General features: G+C 32.9%; 1 pseudogene across 1 annotated transcript in view; it reads right to left on the minus strand.

Annotated features, from left to right (window-relative positions):
- The window catches only part of LOC104589221 (beta-amyrin synthase-like), a 41122-nt pseudogene extending 30631 nt beyond the window's left edge, over positions 1-10491 (minus strand). Inside the window, exons 1-6 of the transcript XR_016079847.1 lie at positions 10365-10491; positions 9990-10254; positions 8155-8239; positions 7047-7213; positions 6753-6941; positions 6504-6617 (exon numbers count right to left, since the gene is read on the minus strand). The product of XR_016079847.1 is annotated as a beta-amyrin synthase-like (transcript). The remainder of the gene's footprint in view (positions 1-6503; positions 6618-6752; positions 6942-7046; positions 7214-8154; positions 8240-9989; positions 10255-10364) is intronic.
- Positions 10492-16653: the final 6162 nt, after the last annotated feature.

A 16653-nucleotide genomic window follows, 5' to 3' on the forward strand; every position in this document is an offset into this window, starting at 1 on the left:
CGTTAAGAGCACACCCCCGTACAACAAGAGAGAGGCGTATGCGATCGACAAGAGGCCAAGAAATAATGGGGGAACAAGACAATGGCCATACTAGAGTGACAACACCCAAGGAAGAAGAGATGCACCAGTAGACCCAAGGATTATGATCAAGTTGGTTGAAGTCAAAGTTATTAATTTGCCGCCGCCACCTCCCAGAGTAGACCCAGAGAAGGACAAGTGTGGCGGTAGGTGGTGTAACTATCACCAGACACCACATCATGAGTTGATGGATTGCTTCACCCTCAGAAGAATATTTGTATAGAAAGTGAAGCTAGATCAGTTCATGACAAAGGGATCAACTCGTGTAGAAACTCATACCTTGCCAGTACACACCCGGGGAGGTAGCATCAACATAGTCGGGGAAACTAGACAATACCAAGCCAACGCCCTAATAGAAAGGCTAGAGCAGAGCAAAGAATTGCACCAATTTTTCACTAAACAGGGAGCCAACACAACAACAGAAAAGTGGCTATCAGGAAGTTGGCAAAAGTGTTTTGATACCCTCTACAACTGTATAGCCCCGACTGTAGCAACGTGGAGTTCACAGTAGACGATATGCTAGCCACCAATCCCCTTCACAATGGCCCTTGAACATCTTGGAAAAGATAGGAGGGTATGACATGCGTAGATAAATGGTTGACCTCAGAAGTTCCATGAACCTCATCCCGGTCCACACACTAAAGCTGATGGGCATCCGAAAAGAGGACATCAAAGGACTGTTGTTGGGAATAACGGTATTCAATGGTAGCCCATCAACCCCCAAAGGTTCTATAGAGCTACAGGTCATGATCAGGCCATTCAGTAAAATGCAAGAGTTCCAGGTAGTTTGAGGGAAGACTTCCTACCATGTGCTTCTAGGTGGCTACTGATACACGATCTGGCCCTTGTCCCTTCAACATATCATAATGCATCAAGGCCAGATACCGAGGGAGTTCAATAAGGATCCTAGCCACTAGGGCCCCATTTAACAAATCTGAGACACTTCCAAGATGTTGTCTATTTCATGGAGTTGGGAGAGGACGGCGAGATGAAGATAACTAATGTAGAGGGGACAAAGCTACCACATCCGCCCAGGAATAAGCTCGCAAGAACGTCAGAACGACGGAAGAGGAGCAAATGTGTATGGGTGATAGGGGATGATGGGAAAGAGTATTACACCATCATTGAGGACCATGAGAGTGACGGACCTCCTGAACGTCAGAACGACGGAAGAGGAGCAAATGTGTATGGGTGATAGGGGATGATGGGAAAGAGTATTACACCATCATTGAGAACCACGAGAGTGACAGACCTCCTGCGACTGAAAAGGCCATCCCTGAGGTATGATCTTTATAAATTGCTTAACGTAACTTGATTGCAGTATGTACCTAGAGTGAAATCTATTTCTCAAAAAGTTTTTTTTTTATTTCTATTACTTCCAAAACAGGCATACATATTTGTTAGAGAAATCATTACATTTTCTAACCAAGGACTCTAAGTAATGTTTCAACCAGCATTATTTCACCACATCGCAAATCGATATTGCTAAGATCATGCCATTAAACGATGGATCAACCATTGAATAGGGAATAGAGGTACAACATTCAAACCATATACCTACGAAAGCATAAAATATCTAAAATTCGAGACAAATGACAATTGAACAACCTCAGGAATCAAAAGAAGGTGTACTAAAATACTGTGATGAAGTTAGGACACCCCCAAAATGCATGACGGACTCCATCGACACTGTTGAAGAACCATTGGAAGAAATCAACTTAGCAGTTGACGGATCTGAAAAAAGACCCTTTTATATATCTGCCAAGTTAGCAACCAAGGATAAGGAAAAATTCATCGTACTTCTAAAAGGTAAAGGCACACCTTATCGCAAAAATCTTAAAGCCTAGAGTCAGCCTAACTCGTGCTCTCCCCACAGAGTTTTAGGATTTACTCACCTGGTCATACGACCAGATGCCAGGACTCAATCTAGAACTTGTCCGCCATTCTCTTTGCATAAATCCAAAATTTTAGCCAGTGAAGCAGCCATAGAGGATCTTCAAGCCAGAGATAATGCTAAAGATTAAGGAGGAAGTATAGCAGATTTTGAAAGTAGGCTTCATCAAATCCATAGAACACCCCCTTGGTTAGCTAATGTGGTTTTAGTGAAGAAGAAGAATGGACAGCTAAGGTTAGTGTTTCCCACCCAAGTCTTTAGCAATAACACAACACCTAGATACTAACCTCACCTTATCGCAGATGTTGCATTAACTTTAGGGACCTGAATAAGGCTTGTCCAAAGGATGAAATTCCCCGTCCTAATATGGAGGTGTTGATAGATTTGACGGCGGGACATGAACTTTTCTCTTTCCTATATGTCTATAGTGGATACAACCAAATCTTCATGGACCCCATAGACGCACCCCATACGGCCTTCAGAACGCCCATAGGAAACTTCTATTATAAAATGATGCCCTTTGGATTGAAGAATGTCGGAGCCACATATCAGAGAGACATGACTAGCTTTTTCATGACATGATCCAGAAAGAAATGGAGTGCTATGTAGATGACATAGTCATCAAAGCCAAGAAGAAAGAGGAGCACCCCGAAGTCTTAAGGAAGATCTTTACCCGATGCAAAGAATTCAAATTGAATCTGAATCCACTAAAATGTGCATTTGGAGTACAATCAGGCAAATTCTTAGGCTATAGAGTAGATCAGACTGGGATTCATCCAAATGAAAGCAAGGTCAGAGCCATCTTAGATCTGCCATCACCAGTAAACCAGTCCTAGTTAAAGACATTCCTCGGAAAAGTTTCTTATCTGAGAAGGTTTGTTCCTGGCTTTGCATACGCAACCTTGCCATTGATGAAATTTGTCAAGAAAGCTATCGAGTTCAAATGGGCCCAAGAGGATCAGGACACTTTCGAGCGGCAGAAGCAAGCACTGGCTAAGGCACCTGCGATGTCACCACCCAAAGATGAGCGAGAATTCAGGATGTACATTGCAATAGGGACGGAAGCCATAGGGTGCCTGTTGGCGTAGGAAGATGAGAGTAAGATAGAAAGCCCCATTTACTATGCTAGTAGAACCCTCAAGGTGGTGGAAAAGAACTATTCTCACAGGGATCAACAATGTCTGGCCTTGGTCTTTGCTACACAGAAATTTAGACACTATATCTTGTGGCAAAAGTTGCAGCTTATCGCACGAAGTGACCTGATGAAATTCTTCATGGACAGACCTCCCCTTTCCGGCAGACTCATAAAATGGATGATGCAGCTCAACAAATATGAGATAGAGTATACACAACTTAAAGCCTTCAAGTGTCAAGCAGCTGCTGACCTACTGGCTACCTTTCCATCAACTTCCGACTTCCCTATATCAAAGGAAGTCCCTAGAGACAGCCATGGTTGCCTTGGCAGAAAACAGAGAGTAGATCTTAACCTTCGATGGGAGCACCTTGGCCGGCACTGAAGTAACCTGGACCTCCAGTAACCTGGACCTCCCCAGATGGATAGACCGCTGCATATTCATTTAAGCTCCAGTTCCCCTGTTCCCACAACATAGCCAAGGAGGGATAAGAGGAAGAGATTGGCCTATACTATCCTTGACACTTTTTTACTTTTCTGTTCTATTTTGCTTCACATAAACCCTAGTTCAGACCAGCCAAGGAGGGAATTGTTTCTTCACTGCTTTCCACTATGCTTTTGAGAAAAAGACAAAAGAGATTAAGTGGTTCATATAGCTACATGAATTTCAATCTGTTGGAGATCGAAATCAACTAAAGTATTGTTGCAGGATTGGCCTCAAGTTCCAACTATGCCGTCTTCAATTGGGAGGCCGATCTAGGTTTGATCTTTGGCTATTAACTACCACTTTGAGAGCTTTAACTTTGGACTCTATATCAGGTATTCTCAGTTTAATTTGTATTTCAAATCTGGTCCAATTTAATTCAAGTTCAATAAAAAAAATCAGATTTTTAAATACTAGGAAATCGGTTCTTCAGCTTATGCTGATTTCTTTTTCTGTAATTTGGCCATCAACCATAACAAGTTCAGTCATGAAACAACTGAGTTTCAGACTTCCAATAGTGGTATTGAAGCATTAGGTTCAGTATTTATACAAAGCATGAGCAGATTTGAACTATGCATCTAATCGGCCAAAACTAGTATAAGCCAATTTGACTTGGATATCATCTACATTGAGAATTCTGTTCTCAAATTGGGCCAATGATTTGAATATTTAATCTATTTTATTTTCTGACATTATTTAGAATAATTTTGTAGTGGAATCTTGAATTTTTGGGTTCGAGTGTGGTGGATTTCAAAATCTTTATTATTTGCAAGAATTAATTACATCATGTGATTTCAAATTTTATATGCAATTTGTAATTAATTGTTTTCTTTATTCTTTGACAAATTGTCCTTGGATTTTTCTGATGTAAGAACTAGAAAATTAGGGTTTTTCTTTTGTGAATTTCATTACAAAGAGATCTGGTAATCGTATTTCTCAAAGGAGTACAAGTTGGGTTTACAATGTAGTTTGATGGGAAGTTGCAGTTTTCCAAATTGGATTCAGATCACCAAACTCCCAGCCAATTTATTTTATTTGCAAATGATTGTTTGCTCTATTTCTAGTGTTTTGATTATGATTCTATATTGTTAATTTCCATAACACAAACTTTGAAGTCAGTATATGTTTTGGAACACCAAACCCTAGGCTGAATTGACCAAGGTTTAGTCCAAAGTTATTACGCTGAATCCATGGTTTTTTGGGGACTATTAACAGCCCCTAAAATCACAGATTAAACGATCAAATTTAAAATTGGATCAAGGGTATAATAGAACAACACATGAACCACTTTGGCACATGCTTTCAAAACTCAAATTAAGTAACATTAAAGCAAGACATATCCATTTGGTTTAGACTAGTATATGACATGGACCAGACTCTTTTTCTTTTTTCTTTTTTCTTTTTTCAGTTGGTCCCATATATCAAGTTAAATTTTACTTAACAAATGGATTCATTAATGGAGTGATAGTGTGCTGATCTAAATGGTCTTAGTTTTTACAAGATTTAAATTAGATTTATTTTATTACATATGATCTTTTGTTCTATGTGAATGAGATTTACACATGGGCCCTAAGTGCTTGGCCTATGTTGAGACTATGGTGGCTTTCTATGCCCATCATGGTTGAATGCATATCATTGCCATGATGTCTTATAGACCATTGAATGATCTCCTTACCTATTGGCCCTCTACTAGCTTTCTCCCCAAAGAGGGGAACCCTATGAAAACCCTAGCCCATGGGGGCCTATACAAATCTAACAGTTGAGAAATACACTTGCAGTAATTCAAAAAAAAATATAGGAAGAAAAGAAAGGAAGGAAAAGAAAGGAGAAGAAAGAGATTTTAGTAGTAGGTTGTGGAAGAAGAAGAGAAAAGAAGAGTTTGAACCTCTCTCTCTATAGCCCCCTTGATCTCTTTTATTAACTTATTTCTAAAATTAAGTACAATTACTTGGATGCCCTTAATGGGGTGGCCGACATTAAATAAATAATTAAAAAAATAAAAGCTCATAACTACGGCCCATTCTCACCACACTAACTTTATGAAAGTCAATGGGAGTCACTCTAGTAAGACCTAAAGCTGATATAAGGACTATTAATATGGTTCCCCCATGAAGAATATAATTTCTTATTCATAGAAATTAACATAATATGGCATCTCTAAAGGCTTTCCATCATTGAACTGAAAACAAACTGAATCAGTGAATAGAGATGCGCCATAAAATTGGGTTATCTATTTCATTGTGATAGTTAATTAGATTGTTTAATATGATGATTAGGGCATCACAAACTAATGAGAAGGGCATTTCCTAAAATAGAAGACTTTTTCACAACAGCTTAGGACTCTTAATATAGTGAGTCAACGCTTACCAAATAGAAAGATTTAACCTAAAATTGCTATGAATCTTGACTGATGAAGGCCAAAAAGGGAAAGATCATGATACCTGAATAGATTAATAATCCTTCATAAAAAGTGATGGGGTTATGCAACTGAAACAGTTGGCTCTATGCACTTATTGATTCATTACATTTCTAGAGATACGAACAATGTATCTATCCTTGAAATAGAGGAAAGTTTTACAAATGAATAAATGGAAATGGAATATAGATAAAATTGCATTATCTAATTAATAATATAAAACAAGGGACCCAATGGAAGAAAACAACAAAAAACGAAAGGAATCCTCTCGGGAGGAAGTCAATAGTTTTAAAAGAAATATATGTTGAAATAGCTTGAAAACTTAAGAAAAGCAAAAAATTACTTTTGTAATATCAACATAATTTAAAATATTATACATAAGAAACATTAAAACATAAACATTGTCGTCCTTTATGTTGTTCATCTTCAATTTAACTCCATAAAAGATTGTAAAAGATGCTCTTAGCAAAACTAGCGGGGACAGACATTGTTCACTAACCTGCTACGTCATTCCATCTTCAGCAACCCACATGTAATCTGGAACCCTGGCAAGATGATGTTTGTATGCATCCCCATTTGGATCTTCCACCCAACATGCAAGCATAAAAATTGACTGTGCCAATTGAAATATGCATTACACAATGTATCCATATAATGGGTAAGTAATTCCATATAAACGACTGAACAAAGTCCAGATATGTATAACATTGAGATTGCAACATTTTCTATTATTTGTTGTCTATATTACCTTCAATACACATGCAATGGTAATGTATCGACTGTTTTGGTCTTCATAGTGGATGTGCTTCATTGTTTGTTTTAGGGCCCTCTCCCTTAGTTTGTTGAAGGGCCAACGCATCAGAAGAGGCTCAGTAAGAATGTAGAGAGTATCCCACAGCAAATCTTGTATGAAGGGATGAGGATAGTGCAAATCTTCCTGTAATAACAATTTCTCACAATTGCTTAATCATGACGTGACTTTAATTAAGCATCAATTAATTAATAAGAGAAACAACATTGATTTAAACCTAAGCACAACAACCTTTGCACACATATGCCGGGTTTTACTCCATCTTATTTTATGGTAAGGTTCACTGTGAATCTCTTCCCTCAGTTGAAGAACGAGAGGTGTGATTGGGCCAACAAACCTCTTTGCATATAAATAGGACATGGGCAAGTACATCAGCCGAGTATGGCACCACAAATTTTCTGTATTGTAAATACCAAAACAAAGAAGATAAATATTGAGGTGAGAGCTAGATATTGAATGCTCAGGATTCCTCATTCATAAACAACCAACTAAATTAAGCTTCCGCAACTCATTAAGGATGTTTGGAACAAAGGAGCAGAGTCATTCATGTACAATCGGTCGGTTCGTTTCAGTTAGGTTCAAATCGAGAATCTAACCGATTATTCGGTTTTATCATATCCTCTAACCGAACCCACCCTAACTGAATTCGGTTTGGTTTTATTCGGTTGGACCCTGGTTCTACATAAATGGCAAGCATTTAATAAGTGTTATTAATGAAAAGTTAAAATGGCTCCGAAATCCAATGGTTTTAATTAATTAATTATTAACTATTATCAATTAATAGTTAGAATGACCCCAAAGTCCAATGGTTTTAATTAATTAATTATTATTAATTAAAAGCTAAAATATGCCCAAAGCCCTATGCCAATGGGGAATTGACTAATTGGCCATTTCCAAAAGTAATTAATGCTTAATGATCAATTAATGACTAATAAGCACTAAATAATGAGTCCAGGTTTTAATTAACTATTATAAATTGTTGATTGGAAAATATAATAACTAATTAGCATAAAGTATTAAATAAAACATTAATGTTTAATATACTTAACTAAATAACAACAGTAATTTGGTTTTTGGCTCGATTTGGTTGAAAATTTCAGTCAAATCAAATAGAAACCAAAAATCGATTTAAAAAAAATAAAATAAAAACCGAACCGAACCGATAGTCAAATTAAACGAAGCGAATTAGCTTATTCGGTTTGGTCCAGTTCATTTTTTGATTTATTAACCGAATTTGAACACCCCTAACAAATAGAGACCTGTATACTCATGGTTATATATAAGATTATGAACTTAATTTATAATTTAAGCACTGAATGAGTGTGAAATTGATGCAAACCTGGGCTTAAAGGGAAAAATGATGGAATAAGCCAAAATTCTGGAGCCATTGGGTTGTTGCCTTCCCATTCATATAATCCAATTACCTACATCCAAGAAATTTAGGCTCGGTTTGGAAATAGTACAAATACAAATAGATATAAAATAAAACACAAAACAAGATTTTGTACTCTACATATTTGTATTTGTATTCCGTCTAAATAGAGCCTTGCACTCGTATAAACCTTAACCAACACTACCAATAAGATTTGGTTTGACTAAATAATCTCTTCTCCTAAAATTTATCCTAAACCATTTGCTACACTTTCTTCATAATTATCTCTAATTCCTATTTATCTTCTAAATTATCTCTAATTCCTATTTATCTCCACAATTATCTCTAATTTAGTAGAGAGTTTCTCTCCTAAATTATCTCTAATTCCTACTTATCCTCTCCCCTACTTTTTATCTATATCTATCTAAAGAGAGTTTAGCTTAAAAAATTAAGAACTATTTAAATAACTAATATTTTAAAATTTGAATATTTTACATATTATTTTATGTATTTAAAAAATTGGGTATTTTAAATAACAAAGTGTTTAACATAACTAGATTTTAAATAGTTAAAATAAAGAAATTATGTAATAAATTTAAAAAATTTCTAAAAAGTAGAAAAATAACTATACCATAATATTTAAATTAATAATAATTTAATATTTTTACATAATATTATGAATAACTAATTTCACATATATCAAGTAATAATTCGAGTAAATAAATTTCAAAAAGTTAATATTTATTAATAATAATTTTAAAATCTTAATCTATATTTATTATATATCTTTATTGTATTTCAGTAATTACTTATTGTTTTTGAGATAAATGTATTTTCAATGATTATGTATAAATTTATTTTGTTTTGTTATTTAATAGCAATTTATTGTATTAATATTTTTGATGATTATGCTTTGTTATTTAATTGAAATTTATATAATTTATTTTCAATGATTATATATTAATATTTATTTTATTTTTCTTATAACTTATTGATTAGTATTTATTAGAGATTGAACTATTATTTGAGATTATACTATTTATTGGCTAAGTTAATATATTTTTTGTACTTATTGTATTTTTGTAATTATCAATATATTTTCAATAATTGTTTGTTTATGCTATAAATTTTCAATAATTATTGGAGATTAAACTACTGTTATTTATTAGAGATGAGACTATTAATGTAACTGAAATTATGAGTGTTCATGAGTTGGTTCGGTTTTGGTCGTAGGCTATTTGGCCAACCAAATTAACCTAGTTAGGTTGGGGAGTTGGTGAGCTGAAACCGACTTACCTTTTGTGAATGCCGACTCACTCAAGTTGTATCAATTTGGGTCAATTTTTTGGTTTAATCAATCGGTTCAAAAGATTAATACTTAAAAGTTAAATTTAATTTTAAAAGTGATAGTGCAATTATTAAAAAAAATTAAAAATTAGATTTATGGTATAAAACTTTTCAAAATTTATGCATCACAGCTTTGCTATTTTTTGCAAAAAAATAAATTTTTTTTGGATTCAAATTGCAATTTTAAATATTTTCTACAAAAAAAATTAACAATTAAACAAAAATAATGCATATATTTTATGTAAATTATAATAATATATTATTTATTGATAAAATACAGGTATAAGACTAATTATACTATAGAAGTGTGACCCGTTCCACTGGACAGTGGAACCGGACCCACGACTGGAGGCAAAAACAGTTCTGACTTCCGGATTGATTTTTAAAACATTGGTTTTAGCCAAATGAAAATAGCCACCGAGAAGGCTCTTCTGGTGTGTTACTAGCTACTTCACCTGCAAGCGCAATAGAACATCACCACCGGGCTTGACTTTGAAGCGATTATTCCAGAACTCCTGGCGAGCCTGTTCAACCTGGGCAATTTCTTCTGGTGTGCCATAGTTGGGGTCGAACTCCCAAATCTGTCGTCCTATGTAATTGTTGGTGCTGTAAATGTAAGGGCCACCTCCTTGGGCAATTTTAAGCTTCCACATTCTGATGGTAGCGTAGCAACTAGTAGTATAACAAGCAGCTTACTTTCTCCCCTCGTGATGATCAGTACTACACCCATAAATGAAATAAATTAAATGAAAACAGTGATGGAAGAATTTGAATTTATCATACTATCTTGCAAGTAGAATTTGAATTCTACTCTCAGCATTCACCACTACCTCGACAAGCTTGCCAAAGGTGTTTATGTCCAAACAGAGAGAGAGAACTCTTGAGGTCGAGTTATCCCCCTCCTCTGGTTTTTAACTATAAAAAAGGATAAATTATAAATAGGTATCCTGTAATTTGGAGACAGTGACAGACAAATACCCTCAACTTTCAATTCTCTTTACAAATATTAATTCCCTCCCCTTTCCACTCCTTAGTAGTTGAAATGACTAAAATGAGAGTTGTTAAGAATATTTTTGAAATAAAAAACTCTAATCTTTACAAATACACAAGCGTATCAATACTTAGATACAAGCACAATACTGCTTTTTAGTTTTACTTTTCAAAATTTAATTTCTAAAAGATAATCATCACCGAGTACAGAAGACTACTGCCTCTGCCCTCCCAGAATTGTAAGTCTTAAGTGGTCCCAGAATTGTCTTAGAGTGACACTGGGAATGAATAAGGAAGGTGTTTCCAATGTACCACTGCAATGGCCCGTTGGGACAGTGTTGGGAGCCTTCCGTTGGTATATCAAATATCTCACAACCACCTAACTCACCATTTTGGTTCAATTTTCATGTATTTGGAAAGAGTTGGCCGTGGAAATTATGAGAAAAACTGTAGATGACAAAGACATTGGAAACATCTTCATTGATAACTAATTGATGATGCTCGGAACAAATTATGCCATTTAAGATTCACGTATTCATCATAGCTTCACTGTTGTTAAGACACCCCTGGTTTTCGTTTACAACCACTTTATCCATTTTTGTTCCGTTAAATTAATAAAAGGAAAATAAAAGTTTGGGTTCAATTATGATGTCGGAAAGATATAATTTAAAAAAATTATGACCAATTAACTGATATAATAAATCTGTTTATCAAATAGGTGAAGTTTATCAAAATTTATGGATGAATTTTGATTGGTCAAAACTCTTCCGATATCATATCTTTTCAACCTGATGCTTGGCTTATGTATATCACTAAACACTTCATGCCTCATCTCTATCAATCAGCCATCATCAGCAAGGCCATATATCCAATTAGGGGTGTAAATAGATCGAATTCGAATTGGACCAGGCAATATCCGAATTTGAATCCGATTAGAAAATCCGATATCTGATAAATATTAAAAATTAATATTTGAATTCAAATCCGATTAAATATTCAAATTTTTTATTCGATTCGAATCCGATTAATTGATTATTTTATATAATTAATAAATATTTTATTGATACAAAGTATATAAATATATAAATTATTTATATAACTTAATTATTATAAATAAATTATATAAAATATTTTATATATTATATATAAGGATTAAATAATCAGTCGACTTCGGATCTTTATTGAATCGAATTAAGTTATATCCGAATACGAATCCAGTTAACTATTCGGTATGAATAGGATATTCAAATTCGACTGATTAGATATTTGAATTATCCGAATTTGATTCGATTATGCTGAATATCAAATTCCAAATCGGATTTTCGAATACCATTGACACCCCTACCTCCAATCATTCCATCATTAAACATTTTATTTGGTTTTCACATTAATACGTTCAAATATTTAAATTTCAGTTTATTTGGTTCATTTTTTTAATTGAACAAATGGAATGATTACACCTAATGAACAAACTACTTAGTAAATTGATAAATAGCAATAAAATAAAATTTATAGAATAATAGAAAACATTATTGATTAATTAATAGTTGTTATTGTGGTTGAATGGTCAAAACTCTTGACATTACATATCTTTTCCGCATCATAGATTTTTCCCTTGGATTCGACTATCATATAGAAAAGATATGATATCCGAAAAACAACCCGACTAATAAACTGGAATAAAAAAACGTGATAGCCATTGTAACCCCACCATTGAAAAAATAGTGGAAGTTTTCTAGACTATTGTACCATGGTTTTTCCTTTCAAGCATTTAGAAGGGTTTTTCACATTAAAAATCTTGTATGTGCTTATTTTTTTTTTTTTTGTATTTGATCTTTTCTTTTGTTTTTCCATCTTAGTCTATTTGTTTTCCTTAAAGTCACACACCTCAAACTCAACAAACTGATATCAGAGCATTGGTTAGCTATTGTTGTGTGATTTTTTTATCAATCTTAATGAGATGGAAGAGAGATTTTGCATGATGTTTAGGAGACTCCAACTCATTAAGTTGAAAGCTATTAAACACTAAACCAAAATTGACAATGACTAGGAGCTATTGAATAGAAAGCAGTTGGACAACTATGAACATGGTATTAATTAAGCAGCTCTGCTCCCAATGGTTGAAGGGAAAAACTATTGAGTTCTCTACCTGACAACCATGAAACCATGGTTGTCTCTCTTAGTAGCTCTTCTCCCAATGGTGTATTGACTATGAAAATGGTAACAAACATGTTTAGTAAATGGACAAGAATGAAAGAGAATGGCATCACCCAATCTAAATCTCTTGTAGTTGAAAGTGAGTAGGAGTAGAATCGGTAAATCTGATTATAGGAACAGAGAAAAGTCTAAAGGAAGATCAAAGTCTAAGAAAGAAGTAAAGTGTTATCATTGTGATAAACCTAGTCACAAAAAGAAAGAATGCAGAAAACTCAAAGAGAGATGAAAGGTAAAATTGTCCAATTAAAATTGTTAAAGATAACGATGGAAAGTATATTAACGTATAATTGCAAAACTCAAAGTATGTTTATATCAATTTATGAAAAAACAAGGTATATATAAGTCTCTAACCCTAAAATGTTTACTTTCTTTTGCGTTTGATTTTTTTTAACTTCTTTGGCTTTGTTTGGGGGAGATAATTAGACTTCAATCAAATTCAGATATATTAAAAATTAGTAAATAAAAATGATAATTTACAAAGACACCCCTTATAATTTCATGTATTTATTTAAATTTACCCTATATAATTTGTATCTTAGACTCAGTTTGGAAGGAGTATAAATACGAATATATACAATACAAATACATACAAAACAATACAAAACATAAGGATTTGTACTCTAAATTTGTATTTGTACTCCTTCCAAACTGAGCCTTAAAAAAAGACCTCATATAATTTGCAACTGTGACCTTCGTCAAGAATTGTTTGTAATATTATTTAGAAATAAACTTTATAAAGACATCCCTTATGATTGCTGAGTGGATAGCATAGACCTAGAATTGAATCCCACCTTCACCTAGGTTGGGGGAATATAGGGATTTAAGGTAGGGTAGAGACATTAATTAGTCTTGATGATACCACATTTTCTTCAAAGTAATCTTAACATGGATGTTAAGGAAAAATTAATATGTTGAATCTGAAAAATATGGTACAGGAAGAGTTTCTTTGTATATATATCATTTCTTAATAATATTTGGACTTCTTAACATTAATGAAGATATATATAGTAAATACGAGAATCTGTAAACAGTCCACAAAAATTGGGTTTCATATAATTTGTTCCCAGCATCATTAATCATGTATATATACTATAAGAAAGAGCTTTGATCAATCAAAACATCTCGGTGAGTTCTGATAAACAATCTGCATCTTCTACCTACAAAAATCCTACACACATCATTACATCTGTAATCATGGTTTAGATTTCCATGAAGTGCATATCCGGACAATTTCTTTTGTAATTATATTGTTCAAATAATATAAAGTAATTTATATGAGAAAAAAATCAATAGAAAGAAATTTATGTGCTTTAAGAGGTGAAAACTTTGCCTACAGATGCCATCAATATTATTCATTTCTTTCATGATGCCTTATCATAATGTCTTCAAAACCTATTACTCATTTACTTTATATATAAAAGTGTTGATGTGGAGTGGAAGGTTTTTTGAACTAGAATTATTCTATTTCTTTGTTTGAGAAAGGGTATAAAAATCATTTTTATTATAGTTTTAATGTCAGTTTTAGTGTCTATTAAAATGCCCATATTTGTGTATTTAACCCATGTCTAATTGTAAGGGTTGAAAATTTAACTTCAACTATTACTTTCTATCTCATTTAATCCCCTCTCATTAAGTCTTATACTTAAACTATCAACTCCCATTTTCTCTTATAAAATCTTATACTTAAGTTATTTTTCACTAATAAATGCTACTACTTAGATCTATTTCAATAATTTTATCAATATAAACCCATATATTTTAGAACGGACTCGAAAATAAAATCATTCTTTATCTAAGTGGTGGATAAGCAATTCAACCATCCAAATCAAATTGAACAATATATGAAGTCAGAGTCTAGTAATAAAATTTTGAAAATAGAAATAAATATAAAAATTACAAAAATACAGAATAAATTAGATAGACTTATAATATTTTTATTAATCAAATTAAAATAATAAGTGTAATAAATAAGAATTATTTTTATTGATAATGAAAATGAAATACATAATTTATAATTGACGAAAATGAAATTATTTTACTATTTGACAAAAACCAACAATTTAACTTTTGTATCAGAATGTGTTAGCCATTAATATCATGAATAAATAATAAAACTTAATAAAATATAAGAATACATAAATTTTGCAAAGAAAACATTCAGGGCACATGTATAAAATTATATATTTATCATATTAAATAAAAGGTAAGTATGACATATCAAAATTATATTTACACATAAAAATACAAAAATTATATAAAAAATTGAATACATGTATAATTCTATATTTACACTACTACTAGAACTATGAATAAGATTGTGGAACTTTTGAATTTAGTCCATATTTAATTGTGGTATTTAAATTGTAAATTGAACTACTATTTTTCACCTCATTTAATTTCATCTATTTAAATCTTACATATTTCTTTGATAAATGAACAATAAAAAATATAAACCAAAAAGATAAAACATTACAAAAAGAAGAGTTTACCCAAATAGGTAGACTTATCAATGATTTTTGAAACTTCATAATTCAATCTAATTATCATATATTTGGATGAGGTGTTTATGTAATCATCTAAAATTTCCATATGCAAATGATGCATTATTACTACCATTGTCATCATTTTAGCACACTTGTCATTGAATAAAGGAAGAAGAGGCATCATTACAAAAGGAGGCCCTCCATCATCATCACAATTCATGATACCACCGGTCTTCATTTATTATTATTCCTTGCATCAATTATCATTTGTTTTAATATTCAAGAAGAACTAAATATTTTCTTTTGATAAATTTTACATCATATGCAAAATCTAACTATACATAGATGTTTCGTATGGCATAGTTAAATGCAAATGATAAACTTCAACAATCCAAGTATCTAGTATAGTTGTTGATCAAACATCTTATGAATCTTCCATCCATAAAAGCAAGGTTCAAAATTTTGATACGTTATGCCGCATATAGTATGTATCGTATCGTATCATTAGGAATACAATATTAATAATTATATTTTATTAAAAATATACTTAAAATGTTTGTAAAAACCAAATTTTGAAAAAAATAAAAAACACAAATGCGTATGGTTTTAAATACAAATACGCCTCTACCGATACATAGGGGCATATCAATACTTTGAACCTTGCATGAACGTGAAAATAAAACCATATTTTCTGTTTAGGGGAACCTTAAAAAAATCCCCTGACTTGGTGCACTTAAAACAAGGGGGAAGAAGACAAGATGTTAGACAGTGTATGCCCTTATCTCCAAACAAATTAATGTACAAATACATTTTTTGCAAATGAGTAATAGCACATTATTGTTTCATATTGACATTTTTTCAATCGTTGGATAAACTTGGGGAGTTTATCTTTCTAAGGCTGACACTGATGTGCTGTCAAAGAAGTTGGAGCAATTTGTCTCAACTGCTAGGGTTAGACCTAAGGCACATGTAGTTTGTGTTTAGATGAAACACTAAACTCGGATCATTTTTTAGTTATGCCCTAGACCTTAGAGATTGATGGGCAAAACTGGATAATTACATATAACCCCTAGACATGATTATGGTATTGTACTAGGTGTTCGATTGGATTGTCTTTGATATACTAATTAGTGAGATCCATCTAGGAATGGCAATGGGGTGGGGCAGGGACGAGGAGCCTCTCCCCATCCCCATCTCTGCAAAAATGGCCATCTCCGTTCCCATCCCCATCCCCGCTAATGAGGACAAGGTTATTACCATCCCCATCCCCACAAGAATCCTCATCCCCGCGGGGATCCCTATTCCTCGTGATTTTGTATAATGTTAACCATTTTGTTTTTGTTTTTATTTTATTTTAAAAATCAAGAATAAAACAATTAAAATTTACAATCCTATTAGAAAAGATTCAAACATATTCAACCATATTTTT

Source organism: Nelumbo nucifera, chromosome 8 (assembly GCF_055504915.1).
Source record: "Nelumbo nucifera cultivar China Antique chromosome 8, China Antique-T2T, whole genome shotgun sequence".
Classification (NCBI taxonomy): domain Eukaryota; kingdom Viridiplantae; phylum Streptophyta; class Magnoliopsida; order Proteales; family Nelumbonaceae; genus Nelumbo; species Nelumbo nucifera.